Here is a 10,279-nt window from a genome sequence, read left to right as displayed (position 1 = left end):
ATCCATTTTTGTCGGGCTAGTGTGCCTTTCTCCTGATCCCGCAGAAACTCCAAGCTTTGATGATCAATTTTAATAATGAAAGGCTTACCAAGAAGGTAAGGTCTCCATCTTTTAACAGTTGTAATCAAGGCCAAGAACTCCTTTTCATAAGTGGAAAATGCAAACTTCTACACTTCAAGACTTGGCTATGGAAAGCTATAGGCCTCTGCCCTTGCATCAAAACAGCACCCATACCCATACCTGAAGCATCACACTTAATAACAAAGGGCTTGGAGAAATCTGGTAAGGCCAAGATAGGAGGACTAATCACAGCAACCTTCAGGTGCAGCTATTAGGCCATAGTTTCAGATAAATTTTCTATAGTAATTAATGAGGCCTAAAAATCCCCTTAAAGCTTTCACACTAGTAGGTGTAGGCCATTGTTGCATTGCCAAAACTTTCTTAGGATCAGTTTTGGCACCATCACTGGACACAATATGCCCCAAGTGCTTCACCTCAGAACTTCTAAAGGTACACTTGCTTGTTTTAGCATAAAGCTGATGTTTAAGCAATACACCAAGTACAGCCCTTAAGTGATCAAGATGATCTACTAATGACTTACTATAGACCAAGATATCATCAAAAAAGACAAGAACAAACTTTCTTAAGAATAGTTTGAAAATGTCATTCATAAGCGCTTGAAAATTGGAAGGGGCATTTGTAAGACCAAAGGGCACAACTAGAAACTCATAGTGACCCTCATGAGTCCTAATGCAGTTTTGGGAACATTCTCAGCCTTCATTAAAATCTGATGATAGCCAGACCTTAAATCTAGCTTAGGAAAGATCATGGAACCGCACAACTCATCAAGAAGTTCATCCACTACTGGAATAAGGAACTTATCCTTAACAGTAACTTGGTTTAGAGCCCTGTAGTCTATCCGCCAAGACCCATTAGCTTTTCTAACTAACAAAACAGGTGATGAAAAAGGACTTTGGCTTGGTTTAATAGAACCAACTTCTAAACATTCCTTAACAATTTTCTCTATCTCAATTTTTTGGAAATAGGGATACTTGTATGGTCTTCCACACACTAGTTGAGTGCCTTCTTTGAGTGTAATGCTGTGCTCATGTCCCCGAGAAGGAGGCAAACTCTGAGGAATTTCAAACGCAGCTACAAATTCTTCCAGCAAGGCTTCCACTCCTGGCACAGGTTGGCTGGGCTCTGCACTAAACAATTGAGCTGTGATCTGCAGCAATAATCCTCTCTTAGCAGGCTTCTTGAAGAATTGGTTGGCTTCTTGAATGGAAGAATGAGATGGCTTAAGTCCCTTAAGAAGCACTGATTTGCCTTGCCAATGAAAGCCCATAGTAAGAAGATTGAAATCCCACTGTATTAGCCCAATGTCCTGAGCCATTGAGTGCCTAAAACCAAATCACACCCTCCTAAAGGTACCACATTGAGATCCGTATAAAAGTGATGGCCTTGCACTTGAACTTGCAGGTCTTAACAAGCACCATGTGTCCTCACTATGGCTCCATTAGCTATCTTGACATCAAAGGCTAAGGCTGGATCTATTGATAATTTTAAGCTAGAGCATAAACCAGCATCCAAAAAGTTATGGGTACTACTAGTATCAATGAGGATAACTAACCATTGCCCCTGAATTTGACCTTCAATTCTCAGTGTACCAAGAGAAGGACTTCCCACTAATGCATACAATGTAATCTCAACTGTATCTTGCAGCAAATCTTGACCATCTGACAAGAGAACAGAACCATCTGCATCCAATTCTACAAGCTTGGGACCAGAGGAAGGTACCTCTTGAGGTAATGGTACTCCTTCCAAAAGGAAAATCTTTGCTCCTTTTCAATGTTGTCCACTTTGCCACTTCTCATCATAGTTATAGCAAAGACCCTTCTTCCTCCTCTCCTCCATCTGAGCAGTTATCAATCTTTGCAATGGCATTCTTGCTCGACTCAGATCTGGTGCTGTTACCCTCAAGCTTAGGAGCTCCAAGAATGGATTGTCTTGGACCATCATAGGAATTTTTGCTATACTTCCTGCAATTCCAAAGATATCTTGCATCTTTGCAAGTCCAAAGGCTTCATTAAGAGTCTTGGGACTCAACATTCTCATAGGGAGCCTCACCTCATCTTTAAGCCCACTGAGGAAACAACTCAGTTTGTGAGGCTCAGACAAGCTTCGAACTCTATTAGAAATGGCTTCAAATTGCCCCTTATAAGCAAGAACAGAAGAAGTTTGCTTCAGCCTAGTGAGTGACTCCAGGGGATCATCGTAAGAGGTTGTTCCAACTCTCACATGCACTGCCTTCACATAAGCTTCCCAATCAGTGAACAACCCTGAATTCTCAACTTCTTGAAACCAAATTAAGGCTTCTCCTTCCATGTGATAAGAAGCCATCAAAACCTTTTGATGCTTTGGAGTATTGTAGTAAGCAAAGATCTGATTCGATTTATAAATCCATGAATCTGAATCTTCCCTTGAAAATCAAGTAAACTCTAATATCAAGAGCTTGGCACCAGGTACAGCAATGGAGGTTTCCATATTCTGTGTACCTCTCTGATTTTCTTCTTGGACTTGTACACCTAATTGTTGTTTCATTTCGATTAAAGTCTGATCATGACCATCGAACTTGGCAGTCAATGCTGCAATTTTCTGGCTATTAGTGGTGGATCGCGTCTCTGCCATAGATCGTGTCTCTACCAATTGTTAAGACTCAACTAAGAGAATCTTGAATTGATATAGAGGAAAGAATATTTCTGATTGATTTCAAGGACAACCGGACCTCCTTTAGAAAGATGGGGAGAACAGAAATGGAAATAGAGACTAGTGTAGTGTTTCAGTATTCATTCATCAATCCTCCCTCTCCTCTCATTACAATCAGACTTATACTCTCATGCTCACCACTACAACTAACTCTGATCCTTCCTTGCCAACTGGCCTAGGTAACTAACTGCCATAACTTCCATGCCATGTGTGCAATACAATTAGCACATGCCTAATACAATGCCAACCAATTTCTCTAAAATAATTCACAATAGCAAGTGCCAACTCTCCAAATTCAAGATTCTTATTACATGGCAATTATGGACGCGTTTAATAGAATAAGTACTTTGACATCCAACGCTCTTGAGCTTCTGTCCACCAGTAAACAAAGAAACCATATATATATATATATATATATGTATGTATGTATGTATTTGGATAAGTTAACAAAGAAGCCATTATTCATATAGCAATCATGATCAGAAACTTTGACATCCAAAGCTCTAGAACTTATGCTCACCAGTTAACAAAGATGCAGTTACCCATATTGCAATCATGTTCAAAATGATTGTGCAAATGTAATTACAAAATCGAATATGGACCAAGAATTTGTTGCAGACGATAAATATATGTCTGTGTTGTAGCATTAAAAGACAGTCAAAATCATAAAAATGACGGCTGAGCTCTAATTCTGAACTCAACTTTTGAAGATACAATTGCTACAAAACTATTCCTTGATATCTTTCTATGGTAGAACTGATTGATATGCTTCAATTGATGATTTGGAGGATATTATTCTCATTGTTAGTATATCAAAATCACTCTCTGAATGCTCTTTTTTTTTTTTTTTTTTTTTTTGCCTCTTGCATTATGTGAGGAGTTTTGCATCCTTTATTTCACAGATTGGGAAGATTTTTTTACACTTCTTAATTTTTTCCTGGAGCTATTGCTTTTTGGTTCAGTAATATGTATTAGGATTGTGAATTCATTTTTGTATGATTCTCAACTTTGATTAGATTAAGAGGTTAGTCTAAGATGAGGAGTGCAGTGAAGTTTACGTAAGTTTATAAAAAATACTTTCGAATAAATTGCATTACTGTTGCATTTCTGAAACTTCAAGGTCAGATATTAATAGGTACTTGATGAAAAATGCCTATGATGTGGCCACTGGTTGCTTCTTGGCTCCCACTCACAACATAAATAGAAATAAAAATCTGATGTAGAGTCAACCCATCACTAATCATACCCTAGTCATCCTATGTCTCTCTTGGTATTGCATTGATTACATGCTTAGCATAGCATGCGGCAATCTTCCATTAAGATGAAATTAGAATGAGGTTTAGAACTTAGCTATTTTCAGGCTGTATATTGGTATGTCACATTTCCAGTTGGTGGATAATCTCCTAGCTTGAACCAATTTCTGTAAGTGCTCCAAGGAGCAGATTCTGCCACTAACATCAGCACATATAATTTTAACTAAGCTTTTATCTCCACAAACTTTACCATAGCTTCCTTTATTTCTTTCAATCCATATATGGTATATAAGAGAATTTCATTTCATCAATGACAGATGAAATCAATTTCATTATGGGAGGCATTAATATGCTGCATTGGGATAGCTCTGTTGTGCATAGGTTGGTTAATTGTTCATTCATTTTTATTACAATTTGACTTGATTAAGCCTTCCCATCTAATTGAAATCGGCCATTTGACGGGAACTCCTGATCTAATATCTACTTTTGAAATTCTCCTCAGTGCAGGTCTCACCATGTTGGTTGATTCCATTATGTGGAAGAGGATACAGTGGCCTGAATTTGAAGTTTTTTGGTTCAACTCTGCTCTGAATCGAAATTCTGAGTGAGGTGTATGTTTTCTAAAAGAATTTTTTTTGCACCTTTGATGTGTTGTACAATTGAGAATGTATGTTTTGAAAGCTTTATGGGAAATTTTAATTATCCATCTAGGTCTATGATTTATTTACATTCTTACTCTCATAAATTTTTTCCTCTTTTGGATCCATCTGAGCATGACATGCAGGTAAGGCTACTTTTCTGTTTGCAGCTTCATTTTGCATATTGTTGAAATAAACACTGCAGAGTTGCATGCAGCTACACTGTATGAGATGTGGAGTATGGTCTTTTGCTTGTTTGGTATTTGTTGGTGATGCCGCAAAGGGTAGTGGATTTGTTGAATTGTTGGTCATGCAATTTCAGGCGACATCGCAATATAGCTATATGGAGGATTGTGCCGCATTGTTCGATGTGGTGTATCTGGCGGGAACAGAATACTAGAAGTTTTGAGGGATGCGAATGGTCCATTCTTGAGTTTAAGTCTTTACTTTTTTACTCTTCTCGAATGGTGTTTAGTTTTACCTTCTTTTTCTTGTCTTTCCTTTCTTGTTTTGCTTGTCTTTAGTATATTTCCTATGTACTGGGTTGTGTTCTTTTTAATAAAATTTTTATGTTACTTATAAAAAAAAAAAGAGTTGCATGCAGCTTCGTTTCGCATATTGTTAATTTTAAACAGTGGTGAGTTGGTTGGCTCATAGGCATTCTTAATACTGTTTAATGAGGTAAAAAGACTACGCCTGCTTGTATTTGGAAGAGACTAAAGCATGGCAGTACAATATTTTCTCTAAAACTGAAATTTCTTAATGGTATGGTGCTATCCTACTATTTTGTGATAACTGCACTCAGGTAGTTACTTTTTGGTGCGTACTTAGTACGAGTCTCATCTGATGTTTTTGTAATTGATTCTGAAAATGCAGTAATAAAGAAACTATATATTTATTTGAATTTTACACAGCGTTCCTTAACATTTCTTATTTCTTAGACACATTGACTGGTACTTCACGTCAGCATTGCCATGCTCTTTGCTTGTTGCATTTTCTCTTTTTCTGGTGAGTTTTGAAACTAGTAAAACTTTTTCTTTATTTTTTTAAGGTTTCTGTTTAGCATCATACACCTGCTGAAAAAGGTTGCCTAAATTCATTTGGATGGTGGCTTATAGTTCTTGTCATTAACTCTGTAGTGCTGTGCATTTGATATGGTCTCTGATGTAGGATGGCCCTCTGGATTATATATTAGGGTTGCCTAACCTCAATATGGGTGGGCCAAAAGGCTCTTGATATTGTGGTTCATTGATCCCTTTTTTTTTCCCTGATGAGTAAGAAAATTTTAGTAAAGACAAATGCCTCCAAGTACACAAGAAGTTTACTTCGAAAGCTGTTGGGGTTTGTTGATCTGAACTCTCTTTGGGGATTATGGAGGTTTTGGCATTAAAATAATTCAAGAAAACAAAGGAACGTTGGTGATGTCCTGTATTTGTGAACAGTAGCAAGAATAGTAACCTTGGTATTTAGGAAATTTTGGTATTGATTGGTGGTGGGCTCTCTTTGGGTTCGTGAAATAGGATTTTGGGATTGATTGGGCTGGAAAGGGAGTTGGTTGAGATATGGTTGTAGCTACATAGAAAGTAGATGAAGGAGAAGAAAGGATTAGGAAGCAATAAAAGCATGTTTTTGAAAAAACAGAGAAATATTGGACACTGAATATATGTCCTGCTCAAGTATATTGATGTCTATTTTTCTTAAGGTTCTATTATTTCTCTCACTTCAATTCCCTTCTTTCCTGAAAAAGCTATCCTTCTTTCAGCTTTGGATCTTACTCGACAGAAGGGTTTTGCCCTTTGTTCTTCCATTTTTCTTTTTTATTATACTTTACTCAAAGCTTCCCCATAAGGTATTGGATAGTCAATGTAGCTTCATTGGCTTTCATTATTTTTTATTTACTCCCTTCATCCCTAAATACGTGAAATGTTTGAAATGTCACAATTGTTAAAGAAAGGGTAAAAATATGTTGATATTCCCAAAATTTTCCTTTACTTTAAATTAGAGGTGACACAACTCTTGATAATTATCCTATTTGTTCTTTTGAACAAAATGTGAGTGTAGTTTTGGAAATTGGACTTCACTTCTTAAAATTTTCATATATTCTGGAATAACCCAAAGGTAAATGTTATCATTTATTTTGGGATGGAGGGAATATGTTTTTACTTTTAAATTTAACAGCATTTCATTTGTTGATGCAAGAGCTTCGTTTTATTATTAGTTTGGTTCCAATCTTCAACTTATTAGCAGCAATTGCAGCTACTAGAATGTATGTTGCAGATGTTTAATATTCATCATTATCTGAAGTAATATGTTGGAAATTTCTATGGATTGTGGTAATATTTTTTGAACAGTTGCTTAACTCCATTGAAGCTATTACCTATTGTTTAAGAAATAATATGACACTTTAAGCTAAAGGAAATCATTGGATAAGACCATGAAGGCTTTTGAAGCTCTAAAGCTTGGTTTGCTTATCCTTTACCATTATGTGTTTTGTGGACCATTTGGTAAGAGCGAAACGGTAGAACGTTTGATGGTGCTGAGCATCCAATTCATGTTATTAAGCAACCTTGTTAAGATATCAATTTGAGTAAATGGTTGTTTTAGGCAACAACCGCTCTTGTTCTTTCCAAGAGTTTTTAGATAGCTTGCATTTGAGTTTGTGAACTGCCATTGTGTTAAAAGTCTTATATTAAGTATATTTTCTCTTGTTTGATAGAAATTATTTTTAATTATATAGAAATAGTGATAAATTCGATGCCCTTCAGTTTACTAGAACTATTGCTAAAAAGCTAAGGTTGGATGAAGCCAAAGTTTGATCCTTCTTCCTAACTTTAGTGTCCAACCTTCATTTATGTGCTAGGAGTCATCCACTTAAGGAAATTTTGTGAATGATAAAACAGTATTCTAAGATTGATGATTCTTTTGTCTTCTTCGTCTTTCCTTTTTTTTTTTTTTTTTTTTTTTTTTTTTTTCTTCTTCGTCTTTCCTTTTTTTTTTTTTTTTTTTTTTTCTTTTTAATAGGTAACGAAAAATTTTATTAAAAAAATAGCCAACCCAAGTACATTTGAGATGTACCGTGGGGCAAAAATCAAGAAACAAAATTACAATGATCAAGTAAAACAAGAAGGGAAAAGCAAGAAAAATGTGACAGAGCCACTCTCCAAACAAGGAGAGTATGTAAGATAGAGGACTTAACCTCTAGCAAAGACCGTTCACATCCTTCAAAACATCAAGCATTCCATTCACTCCAAATACACAACATTAAGCAATGCGGCACAAGTCTCCAAAAATCTATATTGCGATGTTGCCCGAACTTACCTTGCCAAGACTCAAGCAACCTTATGTGGCGTAGCCCAGTGAATTTCAAAAAGAATAAACAAAACACCAAAGAGCACAACTCAAAAGCTATGGGGCAATGAAGCAGAAGATGATCCACCGACTCCCCACATCTCTTATACATATAACACCAATTAAGGACAATAATACACCTTTTGCGAAGGTTATCTGTTGTAAGAATCTTACCTAAAGAAGCATACCAAGAATAGAAAGCAACCCTTGGAGGAATCTTTGATTGCCATACCATTCTCCAAGGGAAGCAAATAAGAGTAGGAGGGTAGAAAGAAAGATTAAATCCTCTAACCTCAAAACCTCCACTCCTTGCTAGCTTCCAACAAAACTTGTCATGGCCAACCCCCTACAAAGTCGAAGAGTCAACGATGTCCATAAACTGATCAAAAGATTCTTGTTCCCAATCCTGCGGTGCATGACAAAATTGAACAGCCCAATGTATCCTCCCACTAGACAAACACATAATCTCTACCACTTAATAACACTTTTTTTTTTCTCTCTTTATTTAGTACTTTCCACAATTTTTTCCCTTTTTCTTTCCACCCTCTTGAAGAGCACTCTATCTTTTTTTTTTCTTTTCTTTTTTTTTAATATTAATAAAGGCCAAAGTTTTGTCTCAAACTTTCAATTTTTTAAGTGAACGGTAGAAATTTTATTGAGCAAACTATAACGGGTTGGATTTTCCCCAAGTCCCAGCCATAATTGTTTAGGAGTACAAAAGGCTTATTATGCTAATTAGTTGCCTCCTTGTATGTCGGTCTTTTCTTCTGTGTGTCATTGGATTATATGAAACTTCTCCCATTGACTTTGGGATGCGACCTGCCCTTTATGATTACTGATTACATATGCTATAATCATTAAAGCTAAATTAAAATTTAAACCTTTTTTTTTTTTGGATTCTTTAGTAAAACTCTTTAGAAACTCTTATAGATATACGGTAATTAAGTTTGGTAGGAAAATAGAGCAACTCTAAATCTAAAATGCTTGATTTGCAAACAAAGCCAACCTAACAAATTTCTGGTGTACCATGCAATTGTTTCTTTGCTGAAACCCCCCACTTTGGCTATGGCAAGGTGCTCTTTTGTGGATGAGTATATGTTTTGCAGGTTCTTGAAAATGGCGGTGTGCCTTTTAATCAATTGGAAAGCAATGAATAAGGAGAGAGAAAAAAAAATATAGTTTTATTAAGGTAATCAAAGGAAAAGTAATGTCATTTAATGATATTTTTCAACCGTTAGATCTTTTAGAAATTTACTGTGTAAAAAATGTGTAACTTTACAAGAGTTACACCATCTCATATATATATGTGTGTGTGTGTGTGTGGAACTAACATTGTAGTATTTATTCTATGTAATTAGAAAGATAACTAATAGAATGAATATGTTCATTTTGTTATATTAATTATTTTAAGCATAATGAAATTTTAATATTATTTTTCTAAGATTTATATGAGAAGATTTTTTTTATGTGATGAACAATTGATTTGAGATATAGTATTCTTACTAAAATTTTAGTTGTCTTTGCAACTATTGAAACAATGTCCAACAAAAAGGGAAAAAAATAAATAACTTTACTAACACAAAATCCAGAATGTAAAAAAAATAATTTGAAGGATATTTACATTTTTGTAAGCATGAACATGCCTATTTATATGACCCAATATATCATGCAATTTTCAATTGACACACACACACACACACACACACACACACACACACTATGATCAAATCACTACACTATTCTTAGTGTCTTTCTATTTTGTCTATAAAATAACTAAAGATTACCTTTTTTTACAAAAAAATTTATTGAAATTTTTTTATATACATCGATAGTTGAGTGTGAGGGATCTGAATTTTGAATGTTTCTATTAGAAATTAAGATGTCAACCAGTTAAACTAAATCTTGTTGAAATATTGGTGAAAACTAATAATGAGTTGCACCGCACATCGTGCGGGAACTCAGCTAGTTAGTTATAATGCTGCATCAGTCAATGAGTTAGATTGTTATTTGAGTTCTGAATCTTTTTGGAGAAGTTGTAATAGTGAGTTAGATTGCTATTTGAGTTCTGAATCTTTTTGGAGAAGTTGTAATAGTGTGTTGAATAATTGTTGACAAGCTATGTCAAACAAGAAACTTTCCAAGAATCCTGTGATCAATATCTATCAAATTTGCCTCCAAAATCGCTCATTCGATTCAAATTAGTCTCCAAAGATTGGCCCAATCTCATTGGAAATTTTGATTTTGTTTCAAAGAACCTACTCCATGAATCTA

This window comes from Quercus suber, unplaced genomic scaffold (genome assembly GCF_002906115.3).
Source record: "Quercus suber isolate HL8 unplaced genomic scaffold, Cork oak 2.0 scaffold_321, whole genome shotgun sequence".
Lineage (NCBI taxonomy): Eukaryota > Viridiplantae > Streptophyta > Magnoliopsida > Fagales > Fagaceae > Quercus > Quercus suber.
This window is presented reverse-complemented; position numbering follows the sequence as displayed.